Source organism: Camponotus floridanus, unplaced genomic scaffold, assembly GCF_003227725.1.
Source record: "Camponotus floridanus strain SB8 unplaced genomic scaffold, Cflo_v7.5 scaffold77, whole genome shotgun sequence".
Classification (NCBI taxonomy): Eukaryota; Metazoa; Arthropoda; class Insecta; order Hymenoptera; family Formicidae; genus Camponotus; species Camponotus floridanus.
The window spans coordinates 896,809-912,500 of NW_020229846.1; the positions used below are offsets into that span (position 1 = coordinate 896,809).

A 15,692-nucleotide genomic window follows, 5' to 3' on the forward strand; every position below is an offset into this window, starting at 1 on the left:
ATATTCTGGTGTCGAATGTATGTAAAATAATTGTATGTAATATTATTGAAATAAATATTTAAGAAACATCTAATGAAAACACTAATAGATGTTTTTTTAAAGGCATTTTTTCCTATCTTTCTTAAACATTTTTTTATATTTTCAAAGTTTATTTATTAAATTTAAAACGGTGTCTGCATTTGTAGCAAAACGCATTTTAATATTACAAATACGTTGCACCGTAACATTGCTGCAATATTGCATTGCAATATTTCTACAAGCAGACATTTTACCGTTGCTGCAATATTGCAGCAACGTTGCAGCAACATTTTGTAACATTTCTGCAATGTTGCAATCTTGTAAAGAAATATTTCTGAAATGTTGCTGCAATATTTCTGTGCCGTATGGGATGCGAGAAAATCGCGAGTAAGAAACGCGTCCATGATAAATGCGATTACAGTGGCAACGATATCTCTCATTCGTCTTAACGTAGTGTTCTAGACTTATATTTTCCATGTCGTCGCAGACTCCATTAACGGCAACATCGTTAGTCGAGCTCTACCCGACCAACCGCAACTTTCGTCGACGAAACCAGAGGACGCGTCCTCCCCGTTTCAATGGAAAACGACATTAAAAGGATGGGGGAGAACTTTTCTCCTCGCTCATATCCGCGCGCGGCTCCGTAAGACAAAAGTCTTACAGGATATCTCGCAGCGACGTATCTTCCAGTCGAAGAAATGGCGAAGAAATAATTCAAAAGTTTCTCGCGAAACAGCTTGCATCGCGTCCGCTCCCGCCCTCATCCCCCGTTTCACACATTTTATCGAAAATGAAACGAGTTCCTCGGAACTACATTTGGCGAACTACATGCAACATATGGCATTGTAGATATTAGCTTGTGAGCTGTAATCAAATCCTCTGCGATTAATGTGATTAATTTTTAGCTCGTCCTTTAAGGATGTATTGGAGATATATTACCATTAATGAGATCGCCATGAATTTTTAATTTAACATTCTTAATAACATTCTAAATCGTCATGAATTATTTCAAATTTTTTTACTTGCTCCTTTAAAAGTTATTAATTTTTGAATTTTGCGATTTTAACATAGGATCTTATGTAAACGTTCAAGAGACAGGTAATAAATTATTCACAAACTATAAAAAAACAATGATTAAAATTTCATTTTGTATTATATTCTTCATACATGTAAAAATGTTCCCACAAAGTTTTAAAACGATTTACTTGCTCGTTTTGAAATTATTATTAAAAAATAATTGTGATTATCGGTTTGACGCAATATTGATGATAAAACGTGGCAATATTTTCTTGGAAATTAAGACCTATTTATATTAAAGAATACTTTAAAGTATGATTTTGTGATTTTTAAAAAATTTTTGATCAATTAGAATTCGTATTCTGCCCAACTTTAATTTTTTAGTACTTGGATTAACTTTCGAGACAGACGGTCCGTCCAATACATCCTTAAAGGAAATGATCCTTAGAAATGATGTATAATGGGAGAAGAATAAAAAATCTATGTGCAATCGTAGGACGTACTTTAAATATGCCTGGAATGAAGGTATTTCCTCTGTTTAATAGATCGATTGTTATATGCGCGTTGTCGGCAGTATCGTTATTGCTGTATTACACACACACGCACACACGTATATGTATGTATGTGTGTGTGTGTGTGTGTGTGTGTTTGTATGTATATGTGTAAGTTGCGAGGTGGATTTATTTCTTTTTAGATCGCGTTTTACTACTACTTTCATGCGGAGAATGTTATTCTCGGCCGATATAATAGCGCTCTCTTTCTAGCGAAACAGGAGGTCGATGCACCACTGACTCCCCGTCCGCTTCACCTTTTTCGTTCAGAAAGATCGTCTACCGCTCCTTGACCCTAGTTTGCATCACGTGCCACGGCAAGTGGGATCAGGTACCATTTATCCACTCTAACCGGTCGCGAGATGCCGTAATTCAAAGCCATTTCGACAACGAGTATTGTGTAGCGATGGAAGATATTAGTGTCAGCATATAAAAGACAACGTCGAAATAGAAGTCACGTCGGCGAAAAATGACTTTCATCTCGAAAAAATATTTCATTCTGTCACCTCGTAGTAAATCTGTGACTCGATACATTTCGTGCGGATGCGTCAAAATTTGTGCATCGGTTAAATCGAACATCGTAATAAATAAGAGCGAGCAGAGAAGAGAAAAAAATAATGTAGCAGAGAAGAGAAGAAAAATTCTCTACGATACATGAAAAATTTTCAATATATATGTATTACTAATCGTAAAACTAATTTTTCTAAAATTATTTGTTCCTTACTTATGAATAATGAATTAATATATATTTAAAGTTTATTTATACTTAATTTATACTTTAAAATTATTATTTATTAATAATTATTATTTATAATTTAAAATTGTTCCCTTTACTTTATTTCTTGAAAAATGATCGCGGAAAGTAAAAATATTTCGGGTACACGTGTAGCAGAGATTAATGTAGCTGAGAAGGCGAAGAGAAAATAATGTATTTCAAAAATAGCTTAGCATTAGCTTTGTATCACGTTGCGTATAGCTTTCTAAAGGCCAAAACGGATCAAATTTATTTGATACGGCCAATCGTGCGACTTCTCGTTATTGTAACTTTACTCGGCTATTGGATATTGATTAGAGCCGTGCGCAAAATTAATCGGCGAATTTAACTGATATTGTCCGCGATTGTTTATATAACCAATTAATTTATCATATTTTTCAGAAGATTATATAATACAGGTGTCTGTGAAGCTGGCACGACAATCCACGAATTATAAAAAAATACTAAGAGTTTTCATAGCACTTTTCATAGTTCTACAGTTTCTGATAAAAATTAAAAAAAGTTCCGCATTCCTTATATTAAAAAATCGAAATTGAAAAAATGTGCTAACTTCGCGAATCTAGCACGACACTCTTCTTTCTAAAGTACCAAAACGCAATATTATTAATTCAATATTATTATTTTTAGCAAGAGTTCCCGACAGTTCTGTTCAAGTTCAGCCTATCTATGCAATTTTAGATCGATATAGGAGAATGTCGTGCTGAGTTATTGTAAAAAATTATTTAAAAAATAGTAATCGGTCGGAACTCTACGTAAAAATGTCTCTAAAAGATAGAACTTATATAGAACTGTTCATAACTGCCATTAAAACTGCGGAAAATCATCAGCACAACACATTTTCACTAATTGTAAGTGTCATGCTGGTCAAGAACATTAAAAATTCATAAAAATTATTTATTTTTGGAATATCGACCTGAAACTGCATCTAAAGGCTGAACTATAGCAGAACTATCGAGGACTATTATCAAAAATAATTTGCAACGCGTTTTAGTACTTTAGAGAGAGAGTGTCGTGCTGAGTTGTAAAAATTAGTAATCGGTCATACGTAAAAATGTTTCTAAAAGATAGAACTTATATAGAATTGTCTAGAACTGCCGTTAAAACTACGGAAAATCATCAGCACGACACATTTTTACTAAGAGTCGTGCTAATCGAGTACATTAAAAATTCGTAAAAAATTATTAATTATTGAAATATCGGCCAGAAATTGCATATATAGGCTGAATTATAGCAAAATTATAGATAACTTATTAGAAATAATAATTTTCAACGCGGTTTAGTACTTTAGAGGGAGAATGTCGTGCTGGGCGAGAATCTTAAGAATTGTTTAAAAATTATTATTTTTTGAAATATCGATCTGAAATTATATATACATATAGACTGAATTTGAACAGAACTATCGGGAACTCTTGCTAAAAATAATAATATTGAACGCGTTTTGGTACTTTAGAGGGAAGAGTGTCGTGCTAGATGCCCGAAGTTAGCACATTTCTTCGATTTCGATTTTTTAATATGAGGAATGCGGAACTCTTTTTAATTTTTATCAGAAACTGTAGAACTATGAAAAGTGTTATCAGAACTCTTAGTATTTTTTTTAAATTTATCGTGCCAGCTTCACAGACATAATACAGTTTCCCTCTTTATACATATATTAATAACGTCTATATTATAATCATTACTTATATTGCACATTTGTTCACAATAATATCTATATTTTTTAATATTTTCTAGAGAATGTATGTATATTTCTATTTTATATTCTTTTTCAATTTTTTTATTGTACTATGCTAGGAGGATGTTTTCTCTAGTTTTTAATTTTTTTAAATTTAACTATGCGAAGTGTTAAGTGTGTCCCCCAATATTCGAAAAAATTATATATTCATACTTAAATTTTTCTATAATTAAATTTCTATAGTGATGTGATTCTATAGTGTAATATTAATAAATAAGTATTTTGAAATATCAATAACATTCAAGCATCTAATTCTGTAATATTATTTTAATCTTGTACAGTTAATGTAATTAAATAAAACGAGCACTTAATTCCGCGTTCAAATATTTAAATAGTATATTAAAAAAGAAATATTTTAAGATCAATAACGCTAGAGAACGCAATTATTTAGTAACATGATACTTATATAGGTTAAATGATAGTAATCGATTTTTAATTTACATAGTAATATTTTTATATTTTTTAGTTTGAATGAGGAATATTTTTAATTTTTATCAGAAAACTGTAGAACTAAACTATGAAAAGTGTTATCAGAACTCTTAGTATTTTTTTTAAATTTATCGTGCCAGCTTCACAGACATAATACAGTTTCCCTCTTTATACATATATTAATAACGTCTATATTATAATCATTACTTATATTGCACATTTGTTCACAATAATATCTATATTTTTTAATATTTTCTAGAGAATGTATGTATATTTCTATTTTATATTCTTTTTCAATTTTTTTATTGTACTATGCTAGGAGGATGTTTTCTCTAGTTTTTAATTTTTTTAAATTTAACTATGCGAAGTGTTAAGTGTGTCCCCCAATATTCGAAAAAATTATATATTCATACTTAAATTTTTCTATAATTAAATTTCTATAGTGATGTGATTCTATAGTGTAATATTAATAAATAAGTATTTTGAAATATCAATAACATTCAAGCATCTAATTCTGTAATATTATTTTAATCTTGTACAGTTAATGTAATTAAATAAAACGAGCACTTAATTCCGCGTTCAAATATTTAAATAGTATATTAAAAAGAATATTTAAGATAATAACCTAGAGACGCATTATTTAGTAACATATACTTATATAGGTTAATATAGTAATCATTTTTAATTTACATATATATTTTTTAAAATTTAATTTAGTTTGAATAGATGGATATATTTTAAATACTAATTAAAGACCTAGTGATTTCTTAGGATATTTAATTAACATCTAATTGTTACGTTTTTATTTTCTTTATCCTTCTTCTTTCTTCATTTTTGTTTTCTTTTTCCTTCTTTTATATTATTTATGTATTTTTTTTATAGAAGTTTGATATTAAATCCATCTCTTCCAATATAAATTTAATTTTCTGCTAAATCGTTTGAATACCTGATTCCGGAGGCTAATTTGTCTTAAAATAAGATGATAATAATATGTTGAATAATTTGTTTTAAAATAAGATGATAATAATATGTTTAATAATTTGTCTTAAAATAAGATGATAATAATATGTTGAACCCTAAACATATTATTATCATCTTATTTTAAGACAAATTAGACTTTATTTTGCATTAGTAGAAGGGGCTAATTTAGTGGGGAGTCCCCTAATGTCACGAGAGCATTGTCAGTCGGCGAACGATACCAGTGACAGTGAGATTAGTGTACTTAATCGGCAGTGGTACATCAAAAGGAGGAAGCCATTCTGTAGTTCGGTGACACGTATTGTGCGTAAATGTGCCTTTTGTTATCCAATTGATTTTGAAATGTGTCATCTGCGCCACAGGAAAACCAACACGTGACGATTTCATAGCGTCTTGACTTCGTGAATTAGAGTAACATCAAAATATCCCGAAAACAACAACATAAAATCTTAAAAAGGAAAATAATCTATTTCTTTTTTATCTTTAAATAATACAGTAAAGGCGTATGTTTTTTCAAAAAAATTCTTAGATCCATATTAAAAATCCATATTAAAATTTATAACCAAAATATTATTTCTTTCCCTTTTTCGAGAAAACGCAATTAATAAAATAAGTATCAAGGTTTTGCATATTATAAAATGAAAATACTCGGTGCTTATTCCATCAATATCAAGAGACACGGTAGTGTCTCGCGCCAAGTTCATGCGAAGCATCGCACGGCACTCCGTGTATCTATACGCGAATCGGACAGTTGAGAGTAACAGATTTATCAGATTTCAATAACGGCTGAACGGATCGAATTCTTACTAGCTTTAATCGATAGAGCGGGTTTGAATTGTATCAAGAAAGTATCTTTATTTTTGCGCTGCGTGATCTATAAACGGAGATATCATAACGCAAAGTCGAAATATGAAAATTTTCAATTAAGAAACGTCTTTATCATGGTCATCATGGTCATCACATGTACACAACACATAGAAAGAGAAAACATACATTTCTTACTTTCGACAAAAGATTGCGCTAGCGACACTTTGCGATATTAATGATATGTGTCATACATAGACATAGTAAGTATAGACCGAGCATACATTGTATAAGCGTTAAGCATACGAAAAGAAAGACAAAAGATGTAAGATGAGTTTCTTTCTCTTTTCAATGCCGGAGAAGTGGGGAGCACTTCTCCACATCTTCTCGCACGGTTCGTCACGGAGGGGTGAGGAGATAAGGAAAAGTGCTCCCTACTTCTCCGGCATTAAAAAGAGAAAGAAACTCATCTTATATCTTTTGTCTTTCTTTGCGTATGCTTAACGCTTATACAATGGATGCTCGGTCTATACTTACTATGTCTATGGTGTCATATGTGTCATTAGTGACATGTATCATTAACCGCATTTTGAGTAGTGATAAAGTGCAAGTTATAAATAATAAATTATTAAATTATTAATTAAAAATTGGCAAGAACCAGTACAGTATGATATGATGATTGGAGCAAGGTAAATAAATAAATAAATAAATATATATATATATATATATATATATGTGTGTGTGTGTGTGTGTGTGTGTGTGTGTGTGTGTGTATATACTTTTTTAAATATAATATCTCTTAGCAAATTAGACTAATAAAAGAAGTGATATAATCCCCAAAAACCTATCTTTTTAAAAAAAGGTAAAAAAAGGTAAAAAAGGGCGCTAAGTTCATGCATTAATTGTATCCAACTGTCATATTGTCTACAAAAATAGTGATATAAAAAAATTGTGCCAACTAAGAATAAAAATTTGTATAAGATAAATAGAAGTACAAGGAAGAAAACTTGTACAAGTTAAATAGAAATATTTTAATTGAAAACATCGTTATACAAAATAGTTGCTTTAATTTTCAAAAATAATAATATTAAAAAATTAAAAATTTATTTAAAAATTGAAGCTAAAAATTAATATAAAACAAGAAAGTAAAAAAAAATTTAATTAAAAAAACTTGGCGCTGCCAATAAAATTGGCATATTCCAATTAAATATATATCTAACAGTAAATATAATTGCTGGACATTTATTATTAATTCTCTTAAGATCTTCTGGATCTTCAAGTAATAATTTAATTATTATAATTCTTACATTATTTTCACAAATTATACTTTTTACTTTAGAAATTTCTATGAGATTCAAGCTTATGTTTTTTCTATTTTATCAACTTTATATAATATGGAAATCTTAAAGATTGAAACATATTCCAATTATTAGTCTAACATTTAAATTTAGTGATCTAATTTATTTAATTAATTTATATTGATTTACATTTGAAAATTTAGACTTTTAAGCTGAACAATATATTAATAAAATTGGCAGCGCCAAGTTTTTTTAATTAAATTTTTTTTTACTTTTTTGTTTTATATTAATTTTCAGCTTCCAATTTTTAAATAAATTTTTAATTTTTTAATATTATTATTTTTGAAAATTAAAGCAACTATTTTGTATAACAATGTTTTCAATTAAAATATTTCTATTTAACTTGTACAAGTTTTCTTCCTTGTACTTCTATTTATCTTGTACAAATTTTTATTCTTAGTTGGCGCAATTTTTTATATTACTATTTTTGTAGACAATATGACAATTGAATACAATTAGTGCATTAACTTGGCGCCCTTTTTTTACTTTTTTTTAAAAAGTTAGATCACATGATAAAATCACAATGCGCGATTTTCATCACTCCGATGAAAAACATAAGCTGCTTGTACATATTAATGCAACCCAACGTTGCATTATACGCACTCAATTTAGATATTGCCTTAGAAGTAATCGTGAACAATGTCGCGCGATATTTAACGTCCAATCGTGTAATCTTGAATACACATTTATAAAAATAAACGTGATACAAAACATTGTGTATTTTCTCTCATATTTCAGCGCTATTCTAAATTTAATAACTATCATCGATTCTATCTTTTATACGGCGCAGATAAAATGAAATTTTGTAGTAATTTGATTTAGACATCAAATTTCGAGTAATGGTATTTAATAATTATTAATTTTATTATTAATGAAAGAGAATCAAATTAATAAATTAGCGAAATAAATTGGTACTGTAGATTAAAAATATAATACAAAATATAAAGAGATATCTTTAAATAAAATGTACAAAAACAAGTTATTAAAAAAGGCACACACACAAGTATTATTTTCGATTATTTCAATTTTTCTACGAAAATTAAAATTAAGTAGTAATAAGTTTATTATTATGTCAAATATTACTTCCAATTGTTGTAATTTTTTGTAGGAAAATTAAAATAAAATTGAATAAAAATAAAAATAACTGAATAAAAATAAAAACTAAATAAAAATGATATTTGAAACAATAATAAACTTTAACTATTGTATTCTATTAAAAATGTGGAAGAAAGAATGATACTTTAAGTAATAATTTCTCTCCTATTTTTTTGATCTCTAAATTTTCAATGTAATATCTATTTTACTTTAAAACAGTGATTTTCAAACTCTTGGCACAATAGCTTTTCCGGTTGGATTTGAAAACATATCACGTTATATTTAATGAAATATTTTTCAACAAAAAACTTGATATTTTAAATAATTTATCAGTTAATTTATTCAATTTATTCATAAGTCTATATATTATTTATCAATACTATACATTAATTAGTATAGTCTTTGAAACTGAATAAGTAAGTGCATATTATATATATATATATATATATATATATATATATATATAAATTGTGTATTTATTATAGAAATTGTGTCTGCGTATATGTATGTGCGCGCGGAACATTTAGATAATTCCGCGACACACCCTTTGAGAGAACCACTACCTTTAAACATACAGTGAAATTATGTTTTGTGAAAAAAATTATTTAATATATAATTTCATCGAAAACTCTTCTTTTAAATCTTTAAATAAGAAGATGTTCGTTTACTGTCAATTTGAAATACAAAATAGGAATTAAAATCGTAAATTAAATCTAATGAAATTTTTTAAAATATAAACCGTGTGAGAAAATTAAAAAAACAAACTTTCAACTTGTAAAGAATATTATAATAGTAAATATATTTTGCATTTTTACAATTCATAAAAATATCTGTATAAAAAGAAGCTTTTAAATCTTTCTGGAACCAGCCTGATATATGTATACGTATACATTGATACGTCTTTTAAGGAAATCATGAAAGCGTATCATGGATTATGCATAGTAATTATATCATTAGCATTAAATGGAGTCCAATAGCAGGATAGAGAATTTTTAATTACGTAGCAAAAAACATAGAGAGAAGTATTACAGGAACATTCTCACTAGTCGCAAGGTTAATCGATATTAGGTATTCTTAGTACAGAAAGCGCCATATCGCACCGTCCGAGAGACAGTAAAAATTTATCGTCCACCATAAAAACGCTTCTAATAATCAACGTATAAACGGTTTTAAGTTAGGTTAAGAAAAATTTATGAAAAATTCTTGATACGAAAGTTCCGAAATTTGCACAGGGATTTTTCATATTTAACGCGATTGCTCCTTCTAGCGCTGATCTCGACAATTATTCATCTGGTCTTATGATGTTCTTTTATTGCCGATAAAATCCTCTTACTGTTCGGTTGCCATGGATTAAACCGGACCAAATTTCAATCTCTCGCGGCCGAGAAGTTCTGTCGTCCGTACAATTCGATTAGCGATTTGAAGTGATCAGAGTACATGTCTCGAAATCTATATAAAGTTTAGCACCTCTGAAATGAAATTATTTAAAAATTTTTTTATTCCCTTATTTCCTACGTTATTATTTTTTTTATTATTTTATAACACATACACATGCATATACACTATGTAATATATTACATATAAAATTTTAAAAAAAATTTATTATTGTATATAATGTTATTATATCATAATTTAATGTTATTATATCATAATGTTGTATATAATATTATTATATCATAATTTCTTTTTAAACTATAAAAATGGATTATAACGAAAATTACTTCGATTATGAAAATAAATAAGCACGATATAACGAAGAAAAAGATCAATAGTGCGCTTGAAACGGCAATCGAGAGTTTCCCGGATTAATAAGAGCAAAAAGTTAATCTTAACGGGGGAATAAGAATGCAATTTACTGGCTGTACTCGATAATAAAATTAGCTGGTTAACCGATCTTCGGTGCTTCGTTATCGTAATTTGCTGCCTTTTTTTCCCGTATGATATTACAGCTGATATTCACGTAACGTGGAATTTTTCGAAGCATAATGAATTTTCTTATTACGCGAATCACATCACAAATGCACAATGTGTATCATATTTTTGTACAATAATTACATTATTCTATGAAGCCTTTGAAATTATAATATGAAGCCTTTGAAATATGAAAAATACGGATATTACTATGAATTACTATAGATTTTTGACCATAATATAATACGATAATTAATTAATATGTAATAATTAACACGATGTACAGTGATATAAAAATAAATGTGTCATTCATACAAAGAACGTGGAAAGTCTGAATCTGAAATAATCTTGGGAAGTCTGAGACGTCTGCTTCAATTATAATTACTAGTTTGTAGTAATTATTCGTCCGTAACGTTGCTTTACCATCGCCTAATTAGATAAGACATCGCAGCGATTAATAAGAAGAGATAAAAAATGTAATAAATCGTGAGAAAATTTCGAGTGTACATCGAGAATATTAAAGTGCATGAATAAGAATTTTTTAACTTTCCTTCGAAATCATATATTCCTATACAGGGTGAGCCATTTTAAGTTTTTAATTGTTTTTGAGAAAAAATATGTAATTCTTAATTGCAAATTACATATTTTTTCTTCGAAGAAACTATGTGTTTTCTTTACACCAATCGATTCCTCCCATTATTTTGTACATAAAAGTATTAAGGTAAGATAATCGAAAAATGAATATTTTACTAGATATTTTATGGTTTATGTAAAATTAAGAAATGATTTCAAGCCTCATAACTCGAAAAGTACTTCATGGAAAAATAATTTATTATAGTGTTTTGGAAAGCTCTCGAAGTAAGCTACAAGAATATGCGATGACAAATAGTAGGTTCCATTTAAGAAATTGAAGGTGATCTTTATGTGACCTTCAAATGACTATCCAAGGTCAAATTTTTGACACCATCTTCTGTCCCCCTCGAAGTCAAGCAACTTTTATTTGAAACATTTTGTTGTACATTCAAAAATAAAAAAGTTATTAGGGTGGGTAACTTAAAATGGCTCACCCTATATAATCGTGGATAGATCAGTAGCACTCAAAATAAGATGAAGCAGCGGGAGAAGATATATTACATATAAATAAAGAAAGAGAAAGAAAATTTAAATTATTACCACCGAATAATTATTTAAATTTCTCTTCTTTGTTTCTTTCAATTCTTCATTTACACGCATTTGCGATTGTTAGGGCTCATCGCTAAGCAAACTAATTAGAATAATTTACTCACAAAGAGAGCAATAAGGATGGACCGAATGATCGATGAATCGTATATGCGATAGCTTCCCTAATAGACCACATATTTTCCTGTTGTAAATGAACCAAGAGACAGTAATTCGATACTAAAGTGTCAAAAGCAGAGAGGGTGTGGTACAATTCTATATAAGGGAAAGCGAAAAAAGATCAAAATAAAAAAAATAAAAATAAAAAAACATGAGATCTATTGAAAATTAAATATAGCTAAAGTGTCTCCGTTGCCTTGTTTCTGTCGTTGTCACCACTTGTTTATTCAAGTTTTCAATATACACGAGCCTGAATAAACGAATAAACGGCTCTTCCAAGGCACGCGATATATCGACAAAGATGTAAACTGACAGATACAGACGTTGCAACAACATTTCCTCTTATGTCGCGTATATAAGAGTGTAATGGTGCAGTATTCTTCGTGTGTGTGTGTGTGTGTACATACATACATATATATCGAGATGTTTTAGTATAACGCCACGAAAAGTACTATCGAGCCTATGCATACATTTCTGTTTACTCGTCCAACGAAGTTACATAGACGACCCGATGCTAGACGGAAGAAGGAAATGACGTAGCCGCGTGAACTGCAACAGCTAAAGTACGACGGTTACATGCGAGTGTTAAACTACCGCGATATTGCATTACAACGAGTCACTGTCCGATCGAGTTTATCATCGATGTCATTTCTTTTATCGTGGAATTTTAATTTGCGCATAATATGACGTCGCAATATAAACTATCATCATTTTATAAATTATTATAAAATTATTATATATATATATATATATATATATATATATAAAATTTTATATGTACATGTTGAAATCCCTCCATCATAATTATTACATATACAGGGTGAGCCATTTTAATTTATCCACCCCAATTGTTAATTGCAAATTACATATTTTTTCTAAGAATGTAATTTGCAATTAATAATTACATATTTTTTCTTAGAAACAACTATGTGTTTTCTTTACACCAATTGATTCCTCTCATTATTTTGTACATAAAAGTATGAAGGTAAAATAATCGAAAAATGAATGGTTTACTAGATATTTTATGGTTTATGTAAAATTAAGAAATTATTTCAAGCCTTATAACTCAAAAAGTACTTAATGAAGAGGTACTTAATTGTAGTGTTTTGGAAAGCTCTCGAGATAAGCTACAAAAATATGCAATGAAAAATAGGGGGTTCCATTTAAGAAATTGAAGGTAACCTTTATGTGACCTTCAAATGACTATCCAAGGTCAAATTTTTGCCACCCATCTTCTGTCGATATCTCTTGAACGAAGCGTTTGCGAGCAAACTTCCAGAGGAAATTTTTGCTTGTTTTGAGGTCCCAAATTTATATTTTAAGTTTGGCCATTTAACCCGGGAACACCCTGTGTGTGTGTATATATATATATATATATATATATATATATATATGCATATTTATTTATTTATTTATTATCCTTACCAGATGAGAGAAGAAATATTATCATTAGTAAATCTCACATATCTGTTAAGAAAAATGGAAGTATCCTATACATGACAGCTATTTTTCTTCCTTTCTATGTATTATACATATTTTATATATTCTATGTAAAACATCATCTTGAAATTACTCGAAATATCAAATTTGACTGTAATATAAAAATGATATATTAGTCACAGGAAGATACACATTTCACAGAAAGAAAAATCGCATCTTTTTCGTTTATGAAAAAACTTTACATTCCTGTGACAGTGATCTATCCGAATACAATCTATTCGGATAACATAGATTTGTATTTTATACTATTCTATTCGATACGTACCATATGTTACGGAAATACAGTATCGATTCATGGGCGCATACGTTCACTATATGATTCTTCTTATTTATTCTATAGAAGAAAAGAAAATAATGATGCAATCGCATCATTATTATTATATTATATTGTTTTTATTCGACTTTAAATATTCTAAGTAACTTCTCTCTCTCCCTCTCTCTCTCTCTCTCTCTCTCTCTCTCTCTCTCTCTCTCTCTCTATGCGATTCGCGAAATTTAATACAAATGTAAATAAAATTTAAATCAGATTATGTTATAAACTGCGCGATAGACAGAGTGCGTTTGTAACAATAAATTATAATATGCATTGAGATAATGATATTAGTGAGATTGATATTTTTATTGTCGCGCAGCCATCTTTTTTTGCCGTAGATTCTAATATTCAAATAGTCGGACCTGTCTTTGGAAGCATGTAAGATGAAAATGAAAAATCTATCTCTCGCAGTTACATCTTATATTTAATAAAATTATTTAAAAAATTATTACTCCTCTTAATTATTTCTACTATTAATTATTTCTATTAATAGGTTATATCTCCTCCGCGATAAATATATTCTTCTTCTTCTTCTTTAATTTTTTATGGCCGTCTTTGATAAATATATTCATATTCTTCAGATCCCGAAAACTTCGCACATGTAATTGAACGTGACACTCACTTCTGGCATCGGACGAAGGTGTCGAAGCCATCCACTCTCGATACAATCATGGAGCATCTTTAATCGCAACGACGACGACGACACCGAGAAGGATGCCGCGGCCACTCGCGCACCTGTGTGTCCGAGTCCGCGTGCGACGAGGTAAGACAACTACGTAGAGACTCAGCACTACTTTGCGAATCTCGCTCACCTACGTCGTCTCACGCACCACGGACGTTTATCCGCGAAAATCCCGGTCGACGACGACACCCGCGGCGCGAATACGCCGGCGATTCAAAAGACCGTGCGAACGTCACGACTCGCATGCGCGCGCGAAATAGATACTGCTGGAATGACAGAGAATGAAAAGGAGAGAAAGAGAGAGAGAGAAAAGCAGGACTCGAAGCGCGAGTACGAAGACGAATTAAAAACACGACGCTCTCGACGACGACGATTCGAAGTCGTCACGACGACTGGCATGACCGTCGGTAGAGAGCGACACGACAGCCCCGACGGCCGGGTCCGACGCATGCGTCCTCGCCACACCCCGTGCCCAACCCTGTTGTCCCAGAGACGGCCACCCTCGGCGCGCGTATCTGACAGCCACCCTTGCCTTTTCCCTTCATTCGCGTTACTAGCTCCGTCGTCGGCTTTCGCGACGTTTCCGTTTACCGTGAGGGTGAGGACGAGGTGCGTCAACCGTAGCAAGCACGCCGCCCGCGTGTTACCTCACACGACTTGTCTACAATCATAATCGCCTCTTTCTCCTTGTTTCATAGTAGTTATAACAAGATATCCCTAAGGGTTACTCGTCGTTTCCGGAAGCGCGTCGTTCGCATGTGTAATTATATATGTGCGTACCTTTAGCGTTGCTAGGAAGCTTTTGAGATGCATTACAACGAATTTAAGGATGTATTGAAAATATATTACAATCAATGAGATCGCCGTGAATTTTTAATTTAACATTCTAAATCGTCATGAATTATTTCAATTTTTTTTACTTGCTCCTTTAAAAATTATTAATTTTTGAATTTTGCGATTTTAACATAGGATCTTATGTAAACGTACAAAAGACAGGTAACAAATTATTCACAAACTATAAAAAAACAATGATAAAAATTTCATTTTGTAATATTATATTCTTCATACATGTAAAAATGTTCCCACAAAGTTTTAAAACGATTTACTTGCTCGTTTTGAAATTATTATTAAAAAATAACTGATTATCGGTTTGACGCAATATTGATGATAAAACGTGGCATCATTTTCTTA

The 15,692-nt window shown here is 30.1% G+C and overlaps 1 protein-coding gene across 1 annotated transcript in view; it reads right to left on the reverse strand.

Annotated features, from left to right (window-relative positions):
- LOC105251103 (kazrin) overlaps nt 1-15,327 on the reverse strand; it is a 184,548-nt gene extending 169,221 nt beyond the window's left edge. Inside the window, exon 1 of the mRNA XM_025414127.1 lies at nt 14,442-15,327. The gene's annotated coding sequence lies outside the window, so the exon portion shown is untranslated. The remainder of the gene's footprint in view (nt 1-14,441) is intronic.
- Between the last annotated feature and the right edge of the window lie 365 nt (nt 15,328-15,692).